This window comes from Aythya marila (genome assembly GCF_965140915.1).
Source record: "Aythya marila genome assembly, chromosome: 1".
In the NCBI taxonomy this organism is placed as follows: Eukaryota; Metazoa; Chordata; class Aves; order Anseriformes; family Anatidae; genus Aythya; species Aythya marila.
This window is the reverse complement of record NC_139042.1, coordinates 203,409,876-203,429,337: the sequence shown is the minus strand read 5'-3', so window position 1 is coordinate 203,429,337 and position 19,462 is coordinate 203,409,876. Positions and strand designations below refer to the sequence as shown.

At 40.2% G+C, this 19,462-nt stretch overlaps 1 protein-coding gene across 2 annotated transcripts in view; it reads right to left on the bottom strand.

Annotated features, from left to right (window-relative positions):
• The window catches only part of SFMBT2 (Scm like with four mbt domains 2), a 180,711-nt gene that overhangs the window by 41,896 nt on the left and 119,353 nt on the right, over nucleotides 1-19,462 (bottom strand). Inside the window, exons 22-24 of one of the 2 annotated variants that reach the window (XR_014319396.1) lie at nucleotides 12,879-12,994; nucleotides 10,292-10,467; nucleotides 8,489-9,077 (exon numbers count right to left, since the gene is read on the bottom strand). The gene's annotated coding sequence lies outside the window, so the exon portion shown is untranslated. Of the gene's footprint in view, nucleotides 1-8,488; nucleotides 9,078-10,291; nucleotides 10,468-12,878; nucleotides 12,995-19,462 lie in introns of those variants that run through there. The other variant, XR_014319395.1, reaches the window with a different exon arrangement.

The window sequence follows — 19,462 nt, the reverse complement described above, 5'->3', positions numbered from 1 at the left end:
ATTCAGATTTAGAGGCATGAAAGTGTGGTTTGCAATAGTGATTTCTGCTGTTTCATGTCTGCTCATAACTTTGTTGATGAGCTGGATGAATTCTTAATGTATCCTCTATCTTGTCAACCTCTTCTAATGCAAGACTTCCCTCTATGTTTAATCTCTTAGGCACTTTAGTTACAGAAGAAAACAATATTGAATTCCTTCATAGTACTCTCAAGAGCTTTGTGAATCCTCCAAAAGACCTTTGAAATTAGAAGCTATCAGCAAACTTTATACACCAAAGATATGTAATAGTCAATTTCTCAATGGTCTGAATTTAAATACCATTGCCCCACTTAATGCCATGACTTGGTAAGCGGATTTTTAAGGGAGCTCAGGAAGCTGCAGCAACATACTTCATAGTGAAAGTCTCTTTGATGGATACCATTTGGGATTTCAAATGGCCCTAAATGCAAAAATCCAAATCCACTATAAAACTAAACAGAAACCTCTCTGGAGATCATATCTTTCAATGTGACTCACTTATAAAGTTATTAAGAAAAATGATAGCAAATATGACAGTGAAAAATCCAGAATGTATTTCTACTGGTATCAAAAATGCTACAGTCCGAGACTGTACTGCTCTACATTTATATCTGCTGGTTAATTAAATTATGCAATATTACTTTAACTCACTGTCAAAAGATTTTCCTTTGGTACCAATCTTTGAATTAAATGCTGTGACTGTGCAATATTAAAGGCAAGATTACATCACTAATATCTATACACACATATACTCCTTTAGGTATATATGATTTGTATGCTGTTATCACTGCGTTAGCTCAATAAGCAGTGTTAAACTACATCTTTTCTTGCAGATAGATACCAAAATCCTGATACCAAATCTTGGTGCTGAAATATTGTCTACTGCAGTTCAAGCAGATCATGAAGTAAAAATAAATAAATAAATATATATATATAAAGGATTGAAGTGTGTACTCTCAAAATGCTATGTTTGAAAACCTTCTAATATTTATTTATACATTCATAACACTTTTATATGAGTTACATATCTTTGTGTTTATCTGAAAAGATTTGCAGGTCAGGATATTAAATATGCAATCAGCCTGGAGTGCACACCTCTGTTCAAATCAAGGCGTTTCTGATATCTACATCCAAACTAGTTGTCTAGGCTACTTTTATACTCAGTGGAGCAAAGAAACACTTGTAGAACATGATTCATCTCCTTGTAAAATAATTGTCTGAAGCCAGTCGTATGAATTGTGTTATAAAAATGTCTATTTGTCTCCTTTGACCTTAATTCCCATTAAGGAATATTCCCACAAAGGGTGAACAACTAAAATGGTAAAGAGGTACCCTGTACAGATGGAATTCATCTAACAAATACAGCGGGTAGATCTGATTATATAAATTGAGTCTATGCCATCTGTAACTGTGGGAAACAATGAACATCTTTACAGACAATCAAGTCACCATCTTCAAATGCAGCTGCAGGTTGCAGCCTTAGGACCTTAGGTGTGGAAGTGGAAAAGTAAGATAAGAAAGTGGTGAGTTACCTTAGTGCCAGTCCTGCTTGCATACTTTGTCCCTTACACAGCTGGATCCATACAGACAGAACCACCAAAGGCTTTTGAAGTGCAACTTAGGTAAGTTTTAGAAGCTGGATGGTAAAGCAGGTAAACAAAATCCTATTTATTTGTCATTAGCTAGGATTGTCTGTGATTAGATCAATTCCCCAGCTGCAGAGATATAGATAGCTAATAAAATACTTGGCTTTGCAGGCTGTTAGCTGTGTTTTCTGAAAGTGTCACAGGTTTGCAAGTGCATCTAATGTAGTAGCCTTCATTGGGAAGATTTCTGTTGGCTTGGAGTTTTAAAGCATAGGTTGCTGAGTTATGCCTTAATGAAGGATCTATTTTCCTATTTGTAAATCCTTTCATGAAGGAAGGGAGTCATGAGCCTGAACCCATGGCAGTCACTGGCAAATTATAAGGACCTGAGGCAACTAGGTGTGTTGCAAGAAAATTAGCAAAACAAAATACCTCAGGTGAAATCTTCCACTTACAATACCGGACTGAATCCAACCATGTATTATCTCTGTTAAGGTCATCAGCTTCCCGGTAGCAGTGGATTATGACTCCAAGCAGCATTACATTTTCCAGATACTATAGGTTTGGTTCAGTTGCCTAGATGTAATTGTTCAATTCGGGTTATCAAAAACACCCAAACAGAGCTGTCAACGCTGCATCTGTCCTTCTGTAACAGTACTCAGAGAGCTGGGAAAGGTATCCTCAGGTATCTCAAATGACTCGGCATGCCTATATGTAGGCAGCTCACTGGAGACCTTAAAGGAAAACATGCAGGTCTTCCCAGAAACACCTGCATCATTCCTCAATGTCAAATGCATCTAGAATAATTTATACTTTTTGCTTCTGCCATTCCCACCTCTTGTTTCCAGCTCCTCTGGACAAAATGTTACATGGGTCCTGCACTCATGTTCCTCTCTGAAAACCCATAAATTCTCCTGGTCATGAGTTAGGAAGGAAAGGAATTTTTTAGCTCAGTTTGTTTGCCTTCAGCCTAGAGGAGTTGATTCATCATCTCTGTTTTGTGTAAAGGTGAACTGAGTAAGAGGTCAAGAAGCACATCTTCTGTGGATTGTCTCAGATCAAGAGACACTCTGATTAAGCTTGTGTAACTTTGATGACATTAATGCAATTACTCTGGTATAAACAATCAGAATCAGATGAGCAGATAATTACTTGCAGAAAATTAAATTACATGGATTTGTTTGAGCTGTGGTCATAACGAACATAACTGTGTAACATGAGTTAAATATATATATACATAACTTGGACAAGATGAATTGAGATGGGCTACAGATGCCTACAGAAAAAGTGTTTTGGAATGAACTTATGCCCAGATCTCACACTTCAGGGAACCTGTAGTTTCTAGGTGGAACACTCAAAATCACTATGTCATGAACATGAAGTCATGAAGTTCCTCAATTCAGCCAGGGAAGAAACAAAAGAATATCTTTGAGTAAAAATAAATAAATAAATAAATAAATTGTGCTAGTCTGTATTTGCCTAAATCTTACTCAGCTCCTAACACTCTGTCTCACCAAGCAGTAAACACTGCACAAGTTGCAGTTACAGCAATCACATTTGCCCTGTGAGATACAGGGGCAGAATTGAGAACCCTTTTTTATTGCATAACACCACTTTAACAGAGTATATAAGTTCTCATTTCACTCAACAGAATATGTAGAAGGATAACAGCAGCAAAGATAACACCTTCATTTGGTGACACAAGTCACATTTAGGATGCCATGGAATATAATGATGGTGCTTTCCCTGGCTATGACAAGACTGCAGCTACAGTTCACATGTAAACAACATCATCATCACTACTTAAAGTTGAGGGCTCAACCAAGTTGTCTAAGCAGAGGTATAAAGGCCAAGTGAACCCAACCAGAATGTCCTGCCAGGAAGGGAGCAGGTACCCTCTTATCTCAGGTCATGTCCAGCCATATTGATGTCCTGTGGAATCTCTGACAGTACGTGATTGCAATGCTTACAAACCTGAACCAAATCTTGTGTGTAGGAATTCAAAGCTGACATCATCCTATTTCCTTCAAGGAATGAAACTTTGGGGCCTGACTAATAAAGCAGTTGAACTGGATTGACCATTTATCTCCTTATGTCTACTACAAGAACATGGGAGTTAAACCATAGGAATAGGTTTTTGTCTCATCTAATCTCTTCTTGAAAATTGTTGGTGTCACCCATTGTTGAAATCTAGACTTCATTTCTACTGACAGAATAATGATGGAGATATTTCCATGTGAACTGGTCTCCTGTCCCTTTGAGTCAGTGGAGGCAAACAGATGTAGTGAACAACTCGTTCCATCCTAAGGTGAACAGTCAAAACAGGTTGCACCTGGGAAGTACTATTGACTTTAATGGCAAACTCAGAGGCAGGTATCATTTCATCTGTATGTTCATTTCATGTTTCAATGTGTGACAATACTGTAGTATAATCCACTTTCTAGCATGATCAGGTGAATAAAACAGGGTTACTATCTCCAACCAGCCTTTTCTCCAGACAATTCCTCTTCATCTGTAAAGTTATTTCCAGTCTTCTTCATGCATTGGGACCTCCAGGCAGGCATTTCCATCCTTTTCTCTATAACATGTTGCTAAAGTAACTTGTTTAGTCAGTCTGTTCCCAAAATTGCTTTGATCTGCCTGCATTTTTCTCTGTACTGTTTATATGGAGGTAATCAGAGGTAAACAGCTTGTAAGGAGGCAATCACATTGCTTTCATTCTTTTCTTAAGCCTACAGGTAATCAATATATTAATACTTTGTGACAGCAATTGCAGAACTACTTCTAATCCACAATTAACTCTTCCACTCTCCTCTTAGTAGTATTACTCATAGTTTTCAAGGGAGGATATTGAAGCTCAAATTGCTGTTGTTTTCAGAACTGGTTGTCTAAATCTGGACAGAAGACTGTTAGTTGTTCTCAGGATGAAAAGGAACAGTGGGATAAACATTTAAAAATATCACCTCCTACCCCAAAACAAAGAAGCAAGCAAGCAAAGAAACAAATATATATATATATATTACATATACACATCCAGTGAAGGCATATTATTAGATATTGTCAGAACAAGTTACAGGAAAGAAGGAAAGGAGGTCTCCTGACTAGACTTCTAGCTCACAAGAACTGGTGGAGCCATCCTGATGCCAGATTACACAATATGAAAATTTGTCTCTACACTCTTATTTGGATGTAAAGCCAAAAGAAAACTTTCTACTTACAAATAACAGCTTTTGTAAACACACTTTTCTAGAGATGGCTATTTTATTGTCTGACTGATGCACTGAGGAGAACACAATTCTAAGTTTTCCTGTAGGCTACATTTTTATTTTGCAGCCAGATGTCACAATAAAATTGTATAAGCAGAAACGATACAAATAAGACACCAAAGTGAGAAAAAAATAATCAGCTCATGGAGGAGGAAAACACATTTCAGACTCCAAAACATCAGCAGAAATTCTTGTATTTCCATTACAAAAATAGATGACATTCTTAATGTAAATACCTCACTGATATGCTCTGTAATATTGTATTGTCCTGCATACAGTCATTTTGTGAGAAAGATCCATTATAAACATTTGCTTGCTAAATCTTTCCTACTATAACCCTGTAAATGCCTGAAATCTATTTAAACCCAGTATGGTTTTGGTTAGTTCTTTGACACATTTTGGGGAAAAGTACTGTAAGAGTTGTTCATATTTTATATAATGAACACCTGAAAGTCACCCCTATTTGGAGAGGGGATGGGGGACACCAGAGTAGCTGAGTTACTGAAATTCATAAGAGCTGCTGGAACCACAGCACTAGGAAGATTGAGCATTTTGGGGCTACTGGATGACGTTTAAAACAGTTAAGTCCCAATGATGAGACTGTAGTACTGTGAAATTATTAATCTTACATTTGCACTTAGTTTTTCAAGTATTCTGTACAGATATTAACACTAAAACTATTTAAAATTGGGAGAAGTGAACACTTAAATATGAAACAATTTGCCCCAAACTTGACAACAGCAGAAGCAGACAACAGGTCTACTGACCTGTCTATAGATCTACAGTTCACCAGGAAAGATGTGCTGCCTGCAAGAGCCTCCGAGAGAAACAAGGGGAGCAAAGCAGGATATGAGCTGCAAACAGAAAACTGTCAGTGATGATGGAATTTGCCAAACAATTTTGGCTGAAGGGTGTTTTCACTTTTGAGTCCTTTGCAAAGAAAACCTGATGGCACCTATATTCTTGTAATCCAGCAGTGATGTGGTAAACCTGGATTCAGTTACCTTGACCTGAGGGGATTTGAAATCACACTCAACCTCTCTTAATGGAAAGGCTAGCAAGTGAAAAAAAAAAAAAAAAAAAAAAAAAAAAGGAAAGGGTGCTGCTCTCTCCTCTTGTTTCCATACCATGTATCTGAACTTTAAATTTGTTGTAGGGTAGTGAATGTAAAAAACAACACAGGTTGCTAAACCATTGCCTCAATACACGGGTTTCAAGTCACCATGCAAATCAAGTCTGGTACTTCAGCAATCCTGCATGTCCCTGCCAGGAAAAGCAAAGTGGTAGAAAAGCCTGGAGAGGAAGTTCCTGAAGAACACACTCTCCGTTGTCCCCACTGTCCTATCCAGAGTCATTGACCTCAAGGCGATGAATCCACCCCTTCTTCAAGTAACATTTGAGTATTTTGTACAAAGCAGAGAGCTGTAAAGAGGAGAGACTGAAGGAGCAGATGCAGAACACTGCCAAGCATTTATGTGCTCCTAAGCAGAGAGGGGCAGTGAGATACATCTCCAACACCTGAGCATATTCCCACTGAGCTGTTCCCTTCCCCAGTTATGAAGGATGCCTCAGTCCAGCAGGATGCTTTCCTATTGTTAGAAATGACCACATTATAAATAAACCACTTTGAATTAAGCATTTTTGGCAAGTTACAGGAATATTGGGTTGGGTTCCCAACAACGCTCTTATTGTTTGGCTATGAAAGAAATACCAAATTATTTCCTTCATTGCTTCAATTGAGCCAGTTGTTTACATTTTATTTAGTTTTGAGGGTGGACAAATGGTCAGCCACCAAACAGTTGCTCATCTGTACTGTGTGGGCAGTTCTGACAGGCACCTGGCATGAGTTTATAAACCAAAACAGCAAAGGCAGGTTATAGACAGCTCTGCATAAAAACCTGCTTTGAAAGAGAAGGTGCACATTCCACTCAATAAAAGAATAATAAAGTGTCAGGTAGAAAATAAATATTGAAACTAATTTTCCACCAGGGAAATCTCTTTGCAGTAACTAATTTAGATGGAGAATAAAACAAAAAGGCACTATATCTCAACCTGGGCAATAACCTGTCACTGGGAACTACACACCTCTTGTCTCTGCTCAGACCTGATGCCTGCATGGGAAGAAGAGGTGACAATTGCCTTGCAGTTTCCCCTTCTAAATCAAGTCAAATCAACAATGCACAGAAGGAGTTTTTCTTGCAAAATAATAGCAATGCATTATGGTCCCTTGGAGTTTCTTGAACAGCAGGGACAAGCAGTCAACACGATTTCTTTTCCTCTCGATGGCAAAAATAATTACATGTGATATTACAGGTGAAGAGACTGCTTGGGTATTCAGTCAAGAAATTAAAATGATCTCATGGTGAAGGCAGAACCTTTCAGTTGCTTGTGATGGTTTTCCTTACATTTTTCTTAAGATTAAAACTGGGGTTGGATGAAGAAAAGGGAAGGGATGGCAGTGTTCTCATGATGAGTACCTGTGGTGGTATCAGCTGGAAAATCACAAGATGTGTGAGGTTTGACCCTAGAAGAAGAAGGGGCAAAATGGTGTCCAGAACCCACACAGGTTGTCCCTGCTATGGTGAGGTGTGACACTTGTCTGTTCTGGCTTCACCTTGTGCTTGCACACAGTGGGAAGCTCCCAATATGTTGTAGCTCCTTCTCTGAAAGAAGATTCATTCTGCAGCTGTAGGCTGGTGTTGCATGAAAAAACAGATATTGTCCCTGTGTGATCTGGTTGTGGAGCCCTCCGTGCATGCACCATGGGCAGGTCATACCTCTTATACTTCTTTTTTTCATTTTCTCTCCAATCCAAAATGGGGAGAGTGTCACTCTGCCTTTTCAGTGAGCAACAGGAAAGCATTAAATAAAGAAAGAAAGAAGAAGAAAAATAAAACACTTAGGATCACTGTTCCTGCCTGTTGAAAGGGCACATCTGAGTTATGCCCACTGTGAAACATATTTGTCTCCATTCCTGACGACATGGAGTAGAGAACCAAGACCTTGTTGAAACCTTTCCCTGATGGCACATGTCAGTATCCAGCAGAATAGGGTAATTAATCCAAATTAGAGCAGGATAAATCACTCAGTTGAAAAGGCCACATCTTTCTAGTGCTGTTAAAGGAGTCCAAATACCCCTGTCTAGAAAGAAACACCCCGTCTATTCCCAACTTCTAGAAGTCTAAGAGGGCACGGGCAACAAACACAATTTTCACCCCCCTGGCCTATACCTGGGATGAGTGACTCCATCTCGTGTTCGTGTTGCTTTAGCATCTAATCAGTATCTCATCTTACAGGTCCCCGGGATAAGGAAACTTGTCTTCCTGGCGTACCTGTAAAGCATCATGCAATTTTATGGGAACGATGCATTAAAATAAATAACGGTGCGTTACTGTGTCTGAGGGCCTCAAGCCCAGAAAACAAATTGCCCGTCTCATTTTACAGCTTTACCATTGGCACCTTGAAGAAGTAGCTCATTAACAAGTGAAGAAGGATGCGGGAGGGGGCAAAATCCAATTTCTGGCTCACAGTATTTTGCCAACTACACGGATAACAATTTCTGCTATTAGTCTCTGTCAGAAACGCCAGTCATTACTGAAATGGTGCGGCCGAGGGCACCCTGCACCACAGCTCGTTGCAGAGTCTGAAACACTTGAATAAACATTATAAAGCACAGCAAAACAGTTTGTGTTTGAAAGTCAGAGTAATTAAAGTAGTACTTGGCTCTGCTGGCAACAGACAGTGATGCTGAAAGGAAAAGCTCACCTTCTTGCTGGCTTCTAGCTAAATTGTTGTGGTGTGGCTGCACCTATACAGGCTTTGGTAGGAGGGCTGAGCACCCAGCTGGGTCTCTGACCCAAGGATACTGCATCAAATCGCATCTACACAAGGCCCCCTCAGAGCATGCTGCTAGCATCCATGCTCATCCATCCCATGGCAGTGGGAAGTCAAGGAGCATTTGCCCCCTTTCCACAATCCCTTTCCTTACGCCAGCTGCACATCATGTGGGAGGGCTGATCTCAGCTGTGCATCACTCTGCCCATGTTCAGGAGGTCGGGACTCAGATGTGAAGACAGAAGAGTGCTTGGATGATGAGAAGAGAGGCATCCGCAGGGATGTCAGTCAAGATCAAATATCAAATCAATACCAGGTGGGTCCAAAACACAGGAACTGCCTCTGTGCTCCTGCCTCCATCAGAACCACATTCCTAGGAAAAGAAGGTTCATAATGTCTTTGAATGTGTTTCTGGTGTTTATGAGACAATATTGTTTTCTGATTCTTTTTCTGATCTAAAAATGAACGTCCTGGGGCTCACATTCCCTGGGAATTTCTATAGGAGACAGGTATGGAAGGGCCATTGTCAACCTGGGCTCACCACCAGCCTTCCTGTGCACAAAGGTACCCACCAGGAGCTTGAGACCTGCTGTCTCTGTGGTTCTCTCCCATCTGTATAAGAGAAATAACAATTCATCTTTTGGGCACACTGCAAAAATTAGTTAATGTTTGGGGAGTGTTTTAATGATGTAAATTGTGGCCGAAAAAAAAATGTTAACTATTATTATTGTTCCAATTTGTCTTCCACTCAAATATAAAGGGGGAGTGTGCATCTACTTCCCAAGTGTCTCCCAAGGGTGTTTCTAAAGCAATTATGTTGGCTGACATTGTCAAGCTTCAGAAAATGGAAACGATTCAGAGGCTGACCAATCAGCCCCTTTACCAGCAGACGAATCTAACGACTTCAAAGCTATTCATTAAGCCACACTATGAATTGATTACATAAATTAGCATGCTGCTGACAAGGCAGGGAAGGGAGGAGAAAAAGGGAGAAGAGGCCGACATAGCACATCCCTCATTTGGCGAAGACAGTGGTTATTAGAAGCTCAGAGCTAATGAAAGAGACAGATCCATTAGGCACGTGCCACCGAATGGGATTGATTGCTCCCCCCAAAAGGACCGGTCTCTTGTTACAGCAGGATGGTATTTGTTCTAGCTTGTTGATCTGGGGGTAACTCTGTCATGTTTAATGAGAAAGTATGGTTTGTAGAGAGAGGAAAGTAAAGTGATAAACTTGCTTCAAAGCCATTATTGAGAGGTTGGTCTCACTCTTAAAAAGGAAGACATGTGGAGATTTTCCATCTGAAGTATCCAGATTTGGGAAAGTCACAGGCAGAACTATTGGGGAAATAAGAAATTTTTCAATGAAACTTTGAATGACAAAATCTGACAGATGCTCATGAATACCCTGATGAAAACTGCCTGTCTGAAAACACACTAAGCCTCCTTACAAGTTGCCTTGCACCTAGCATGTCTCTTTTGAAGCTAGATCAATCAGATCTTCTCTCTGAAAATCTCATCAGAGCTCAGCCACTCGTCACAGCTGTAGTCAGACTCTGTTTGTTTATGTTATCTTCTGGAGCTTACCTTCCCCTCTGCAATAATTGGTGTGTTGGCCCTATCTCTGGTCCCAGCCAACTGCAAAATGGCTTTGCACACGTATGGAGCCACTTCACTTTCAGGTGCGTCAGTCTTGAGCTGCCAACATCATCACTCCATGCAACACAAGTGTTATTTCACAGCCTAACTTCCTTCTGTGATACCTGGAAAAGGAATTGAACAAAATGGTGTGATTTCAGCTTGTCTACATGCAACATTACTTCCTCATTCAGGACTTTCTGGGCAATCCTGCCAGCGCCTCCGTGTCTAGTTCAGACCAGCATATATCTGTGTAGCTCTAAGTATAGACAAACCCATTGTACCTGTGGTTTACAAGTAGGTTTTCCACTCACAGGAGTTGTCCCTGTCACTGAATTAAGAGATGGCCTGGGTCATTTTCCAGTGTTTGTCTGGACTGAAGCACAATTTGAGTAATCTCTAATTAGAGGGGCATAAGTGTGATGTCCAGTTCATTAGACCCTTAAGTATATGCTTAGATTAAGCAAATGCTGAAGTGCTCTTCTTAATCAGAAGCCCAAGCAAGTTCAGGCTGAGTCCTCAGCTGTGTTTGGAAATTGCGGCGATACATTATTCCAAGTGTAACTCGGGCACTGAAAGCAAAGAAAACCTCTTGGAAAAAGAAGCTGTTAAACAAAAGGCACACTTCATTCAGTCACGTTTTAGGGACAGCTGCCTGCTTGGCGAGTTTGCTGCTGCTGTTTGTCTAGCAAAGGTTTGCACACTGCAGGAAGACAACACCGCTGTCATTTTATGACTGACATTAATTAACAAAATATTTCACACTCTTTAAAGAAGGAAAGAATCCTGAATCTGATACCAGTTCAGATTTCTTCAAAATTTGCAAGAAAACATGTTTGGATTTAAAAAGGAAACCAGTCACAAGCTGGTAAGCATGGCTGAGGGAACAGACTTCCCCCCCCACCCCCCCAGCTTCAGATGGCTTGCTGGTTTCTGCTGGAGAAAAAGCTGGGTTTGATGGATCACCAAGAAAATCCATTATGGCAAATGAATGCTGATGGCAGCTGCACAAATTCAAGCCAACTGACTTTTCATGTTTCAATGAGAATTTTCAGTAAGATAAGCATGATCAGAAACTTACCAGAGCATCATTAAATATTGGATATTTGATAGAGCAGCTTTGTGCAACAACTGAACATCAGAGAGCATTTTTTCATCCTTCACCATCAAACAAATTTGGTGGATTTGTTATTAACCAAGAAATAAACAACACACACGGACTATCTTACTAACTCCAGCTACCCAGGGATTGCACAGAGCTGACTGTATTATGCAGTTTTTCCTTTGCATATTTCATTGACTCAGGGGGGGAGATTAAAATTTGCGATTTCCACAGTGCCAGATTATCATACAGTCTTCTATGATTGTTCTCTATACTTTTTATGATTTCCACATTATTTAAAAAGACAATTTGACTGTCTTCATGCCAGAAAAAAATCTCAGGGAGTATTTTATTTTTTTTAGCTTGAGATAGGAAAGGCTATTTTTATGACTATAAACCTATCATTACCATTCATTGAGCACCTTCCCTTTCCATTGCAAATAAACACTGAGCTTAACAGTTTTTAGCCTTGAAAAAATAAATAAAATTTCAAATCTGCTCCCAGGAAGTCTTTGGTAAATATCATGTCACCATGGAGTGCCACATTAATACAGAGTGTGAAATACAAGTGTGAAGTCTATGATAAATCTATACCCTGTGCTTTTATATGTCATAATATTTAGTTATCCACAACTATGGAACTCACAGGATTTTTGAAGTGCAGTAAGCAATACTTTGCACATTTTACAGACAGGGAGATGGAAAGATGTATGAAAAAGATACTGTGACTGGCAGAAAGTAAAGCAGCTCCTGCAGTACGGCTCAGATCTGCTCTCCTCCCATCCTATGGGACAATGCCACTTGGTACAGTCCAGTGCCTCCAGATTTGATTAAAATGGGAATGAATTAATAAGGTCTGGATGAGGTAAAAGGCTTGATAAGAGGAGACACAAAGCTTGTCAAGAGAGACACATATGAATATTTTTCCACAATAATTAATGGTGGGAATTTAAAGTGGATGTGTCAGATCCTTTTCAAGTCTCAGTGTTAATATTTGCTCCAAATGAAGTGTCCTGATGGATGTCCTGAGGAGCCTATTGCAGTGGCTTTTTCCCATTCTCCATCACCTTCCAACTCACTACAAGCCTGAAATTCATCTGACCAAGAATCCTTACTGTTGGGTGTGTTTTTGAGGGGCAACAAAACAAATCACTTTTGTTTTCTCCTGTATAAGGTGCAGAAGCTTTCTGCGGATCAGAAGTAATGAGCCCCAGGTAACCCAACAAAGCCACTTTTCTCATAGCTTGGGAGCAAGGGTCTAGGAGGGCTATAGCAGAAATGGGACTTGAGCCACCCTTCTTGAGTCATGTCCTAGTGCTGCCACCAAAAGAATTTCCTTTGAAGAAATCCACGAACTGTGCACTCCTGGAGGACAAATGTCCATCTCACAGGAGAAGCAGTGTAGATGAGACAAAACAATAGCAAAATACTCACCACATTTTTGGAAGCCATTAAACTTGTCATGGTGATTCCTCTAGAGTGGATGATGGTAGAGTTAGGGGCTCCAAACCTCTTTTTGAACAAAAGTCAGTAAAGAATTTCTGCCTTTCCTGCCATAGAGAAAATAAATATAAATAAATGAATAAGTAAATAATAATGAGTTGCAGAGCCAGAGAGCTATACACCCATTCAAGTACTTCTAAGCCTTCACGAGTTCCTAATGAAAGCTTTGCAGATAGGGGAGACAGCAATTAATAATTGCTCCTTCTGTTTGCTTCCTGTTAGAAAAGGGAAATTATTAAAACCTCTTATCCTGTCCCTGCCCTCCTCCCCTCTCTATCTTGGGAATTACATTATCAGGGTATTATTTCATTTAGCTGAGTACCTGCCTTTACTTGCAGCAAATAGTTACTGCCTTAGGGACAGGTATCTAGAAATGCCTGAAGATACAGTTGGCTACTTCCTTCTGAAAACTCACAGGGTGCTTTTCTGCATAGTATGAGTGTGTAAGCTCATACTATGATACATGAGATAAGGAAAAACTGTATCATGTATCATACTCTTGATACATGAGATAAGGAAGAACAAGGAAAGTGGGTCACACTAATGGATTAAGTCATGCCATAGGGAAAGCAGATGATGAGTGTGGACAAAGGGATATCAGTGGTAAAGAAAAGAGTGAATTAAGTTAGTGTACAATACCCAGGGAACCAGGGCTGCCTGTCAAGCTTAGGTCCATCCAGTCTTTTACAGGTGGAGTTCCCAGGTACATATCTGGGATGTGGCTTTATTAATTGAGCTATTTATCAGTGTTAGAGCAACGTGGTGCTCTATGAGATGAACCCCACCTTGCAGGAAGATTCCTGAGGCTGGCTGAGCACTCTAAAACAACATTTATCTGAAGAGCTCCCGCTGCAGATGTGGGACACATGCCTGTGAATCTTGATCATATAGACATAAGCTAACAAAACAAATTATAGAGCTTAACATAAGGAGTCTGAGGAACCAAATGGGTAAAAAGAACAACAGAATCCTGATGGGACAATAATGGAAATCTGTTTCAGCTAAGTGTAAATCTGTGATGCAGAGAAGTTAACAGCTGTCCAAAAATGAGCTGAATGGAGAAGTGAGAGTTAGGCAGTTGGGATATAAGGAGAAGGATTAAGATAGTGTGATGTGACTGGCAGGGAAGCAATTTGACCTGATCCTTTTGGACTGGAGGTAGGGCAAGTTCTCTGGAGCTGGTGCAGAGGCTGTGATGAATCTCCCAGTCTGGACTTGTATGTGGGCAGGAGTTCTTTTTAAAGAAAAAAAAAAAAAGATACCCCTGAGGATGGTAATGACATGGAAGACTTATATATCCTAGTGCCAACTGGGAGAAAAAATGTTACTTTTCTGAGATGTTCCACAGTATCTTTGATGTAATGGTCACTAGGGGAAAAAGTGATGAGGCTGTCTATGAGTGAAGAGCAAATTTTAGAAGAGCTTGAGTTAAAAACAAGTCTGGATTAAACAGAAGGGTACATCAAAACTGGTCTGAAATTAACATTCCTGATTTCAAAGGGCCCAAGGTTGGACAGTTATATGAAAACTACTTGGAATGGGAATGGGGGAAAAGAAAAACACTAGGACTCCAAAGTCAACTAAATCAATTTTTATCCCCAGAGCAAATTTGTGGTGAGATTTCTGACTTCAGCTTTCCAAAATTTAAATATATTGAGTTAGTTGTCCCCTGGTGACATCTTTGTTACAGAAGACAATTGATCCTGTCTTAGGTAAATGTCTTAAATAGATGGGATAAACTGCCCTCTGGAGGTGCCTCCCTCCTTACTTGGCTAGAGAAAGAATTTGGATGTGGTGCATATTCCTAAAATTAAGTGGTGTTGATAGACCATGGCGGGAGGAAACTGGGAAGCTAAAAAAGGGTCTGTGTGAATGCATTGATTAGTAAAGAAAATTGCATCGCAAGGTTATGTAGATTTGTAACAGAGTAAGAATGGCTATATCGCAAGTGGGAATTTTGGAAACATTTGTAAAAATATATATATATACACCAGATTATACACAGATATTACCAGAAACAGCAGTCACTAATAAAACAGCATCTTAACACAATTGGTAATATCAGATGCATCTGAAAGCATTTTCTACTGCCTTGCAGAAAACAGCTCAAAACCTCCTCCAAAACTTCAGAGCTCAGAAGTATTTCGCTGCTCAAATTTAATTACATGCTAATCTGACTGGTTGGTTACAGTGCTGTGCTGAAGACCCTCCTCAGGTTTCAGGGAAGGGTGAGGCAAAAGGCACTTAAGATTTTCAAAGAATCTCTTTTAATAGAGCAAAAACATTATAAGTATGAATCACTGGTGTAAAAAGCTAAGTCAGTATAGAAGGACTGTTTAGGTCTTATGAAGGAAATACAGGCATGTCAGCAGAATTTCTCAGATGAGAGAAATCTAAACCAACCTGATCAATGTGAGTTACTTGCTTAGATCTCAGGGACATCTTTGCATGGCTCTGCACACAAATGCATTTATAAAGAAAGCTCAAATTTTCAGCGCATCACCTTCAGGTGTTTCCTTGGTATCACTTTTGCAAGTCTTTGAGGCACTGCAGTGTGTCATGGGGATGTAGACAAGAGTCAGTTTGGTGAGTTTTCAAATCTGCACTGAAATTCTAGTTACAGCAACTATATGGAGCAACAAGATGGAGCTCTTATATGGGCTTGGTCTGTTGGTGCTTAGCACATCTTATGGATGCCCAATTATGTGATGTGAGGGGAGCTGTGTGAGACAGTGTTTGTCCTGCTCTGAAAAGAGCTATAAGGAAGTGTCTGCCCTTGTCTCCAGGACTATGGCAACTACAATACCCCAAATCAATGTAAATCCATGTGCAACTAGGAAAGACAATTCTTCTCTCCATTCCAGGTGTTTGTTCTTACCCATCCCAGAAGCTGGTGAAGAGTTCATGCATCCAGGCATATAGTCAGCCTGAAAAATGAGCCATCTGAGAAATAAGATGGCTTTTTAATGTGGGTTAGTCTTTAGCCAGATGAGTTTTCCAACTGCCAAAATACTGATGCCAGCACAAGTGAGAAAGCAGAAATGACACAAAGAGAGAATGGGACCACTCATTTCATCACAAAGTGTTAACAATAAGGTGACAGCATAAGCTTGGATTGTGGGTTAAGTAAGTTTAATTGTCCCATGTTTAGTATGGATTGTGAACCTATATGTAGATAGTTTTGAGAAGTAGGTAATGCACCAAAGTTGATACTAACTGCTCTCCTGCATCTCCTTCACATTTCTATGCTCAGAAACTACCACCCTGTTTATATCCAGCCCAGAGTGGGTGACTCAGGAAGAGATATTGTTGAATAATGCTGTATGTCTCACTAATACCGATCTGTGAATATAAGAGATATTCTGTAATTAATCTTTTAGAAACAGGTAATTAATATTCAGAAGACTATAATTTATATAGCTTCTGTCAAATTTATCACCCATATCAGAGGATAAAAGATAGGGCTTGCAAGGATCTGAGAATGAAACAGCCTACTGATACTCACTGCAAGCTCAGCAGTGAGAAAACTAACATTAAACTACTCATCAGTCTTAGGAGAGCTGCCTGGACTGGTATGATTAACACCCCATGCATTCCTCCAGAAGGCACAACAAAGATATGGACTTTGGTTGTCTCATAAAGGTTAATGGAAGCCTACTTGTGAGAGTTTTCAAGCATGTCTGCATCTATGATTGTATCTGATAACATCAGTGGAGCTATGCATGCAAGATATACATCCACAAGGACTTGAACCAGCTGCCTCAACTTAAGTGTCAACTATGTGAGACCCTAACTTGAGAGACCCTAAAAAGCCACGTCTAGCCGTGGCTCCAAGAGAATGTGGCTTTCCCCTGAATCAGTCATCCCATTCATGTCTTGGACAACCTGGAGTGATAATGTGCCTTGTGTGGAGGCAGGTGAGATGCCCTCTGTCCAAGCACATGAAAATTAAATATGACCTATCCAGGTGCTGCCCTGCCCTTAGTGGCTGCAGGTATCAGCCTGCAGGCTGTCTGACTGACCCAAACTTGCCTGTTTTCACCTTGTAAAAGGCAATTTTAATCTGACACACCACAGAAGTCAGAAGGGATGGTATTTCTCAAGAAAATGTGTGATGTTGGATTCTTGAGCCCCTTTCTCTTAATCCCATTAACCAGACTTCCATTTGCCGGTTCTTTTCTGATCCTAGTCACATCTTAAATCCAGGTCGGTCATTACCTTATGCAATAACCGAAGGGTACTACAAAGCTGCAGGCTGACATGTTCTGTTCACAACCCAAGGTTTCCATTAGTATTGGGTATGAAGTGTAAGATAGTGTCTAGGAAATGGTTTATGACCTTTTTTGTACAGCTCTCTATCCTCTGAAATGCCACAAAATTTCATCATTATTTCAAACTTTAAGTTCCCTATCTCTCTCTCCTTCCAAGAATTCAGCAAAGTATCCACTGGATTATCCGAACAAAACCTGCCTTCACATGCCTGTCAATAATGCTAGCATATGAAAAAAAAAAAAAATTGCAGTGATAGCTTCTTTGTTTCACATCTCTAATGCTCCATCAGTAAAAATTAAAGATAGATTTGTCTGAAATAAGTTACAATTTAGAATGCCTTTTCCTATTCTACATTAAGGGACTCATCTTCAAAGCAATTTGCACAAATCCCATTAACAGCAATAACAGAATTTGTGTGAGTAACTCCCCAAACGCCACTTTGAACATTAAGCCCTTTACTTAATTCAATATCAGATTAAAAACGATCTAAGAAAATGCAAAGACTTGATATTCTGCTTTGTGATTCACAATGGACTGGAGAATCTCACACAGAGACATGCACACACACATAGACACAGCAGCTTAACAATTGTAAATGGAAACAGAAAGATGTTTCTTATTAAAGAAATTAAAGCAAAGAAGAAGAAAATGGAAAGAAGATGAAGAAGAAGAAAAACAACAACAAAAACTTCCCCTAAACAATTCTAAGATGCCCATGCAATAACAACTCCATTCCCAGAAGAGACATAAAACTTTGAAACATGTTTCTAAACATGTTGTATTGGGTTTCAGAGGAATCACAGCAGAAAACAGCTTTCTCTAACATTGGGTGCTTCATTCAGCAGACTGCAGTTAAATTTCCAGCCTCTTCTCCCCTTTTTATGCCTTTCCTTTTTCTCTTATTTCATTTCTCCTGGTCTCCCTTTTCAGACACCAGGCAGCCAAGCTGGCTCCTTCTACAGTCAAAGGAAAGAGTGCTTTCTGTAAATGTGGACCAGATCCTTCCAGCACATTCACATCCCAGGGTTTGGTGATTGATGCATCTGCGCCCCTTGGAGAGGACCTTCTTTGAGACTTGTGATCTGTGGGCACAATCTTCCATCCTTCTCACTGCCAACAAATATTTGGGTCTGAGCCAATCCCTTTCTGGCCTGCCCTCCCACAGCCATGGTGACCTCTTAGATAAATTCAGATTTCACCTGGAAATGCCATGACCAAGGTACCATCCCATCTGCTCTCTTGGGGATACTGTTCCTAGACACCTGAAGGGGCAGGAGGGACTTCTGTTGGCTTTTGAGGTGCATTGGAGACCCTTGAGCTAAGGGAATGAGGAAAAGCCTTCCTGTTTTTGCACTTCCCTGTTGTTTGATAGGCAGGAACATCCTTGGCTGCCTTAGTTATTAATCTGCTGAGAGAAAACAACAGGAATTTCAAATGGAAAAGGGCATACAAATGCATTTCAGGTGCTCTGCTGGAAGATAATGTCATTATTTTATTTATTACTTGTAATAACATAGGCTGACAAAATGAAGTTAGCTCTACAGCACTAGCTGTTGTAGATATTGGGCAAGCACAGAGCAAAATGAGGAATTCTCCCAAATAAAATGATAGCTTAGGACTAACTCAGCCTGCAGTAGGTCCTCTGATGGTGTCCAGATTCCCAACTCTTCTCTCCTTTTGTGCTTGTCTCTAATCTCATAACAGAGCGTGAAAACAAGGTGTAAAACATCTGGCACTCATGAACAAGGGGCATCGAGTGATAGTAGTTGTGGCAGTGCTGTGCTCAGACCCTCCTTGGCTAGGTAAATTCCAGCTGTGGAGGCTCTAAAAAAAAAGCTGTGTTGGTAAAACACAACTACTGCCAGCAATATGTCCACCAGCTCTGCAGAGCTCACAGATTTCTTGTGAAAACTCAAGCTTAAAGATTAACAGTTCAGATATTCAAGGGTCATTCCAGATATGAACTAAAACGTAACTTTTGCATGCAACCTGTGAGTGATGATTGCATCTTGACGTGATCTCCCCTGGCACACTCTTCCCTAGAGATATGTGTGATCTCACCCTACACAGGTGGAAGCAAGATTCCTGACTTCTGCAAGGTCTCCAGGTCTCAGTGATAAATCGGTGAAAGTGGTAGCAACACTTTCAGCCCCCTGAGAAGGTCCTCACCTATTGCTAGGTCTCTTATGAGGGACTGCAAATCTCCTTGGCAGGGAACATCTCCTGAGTGCTCTGTGTGTGTG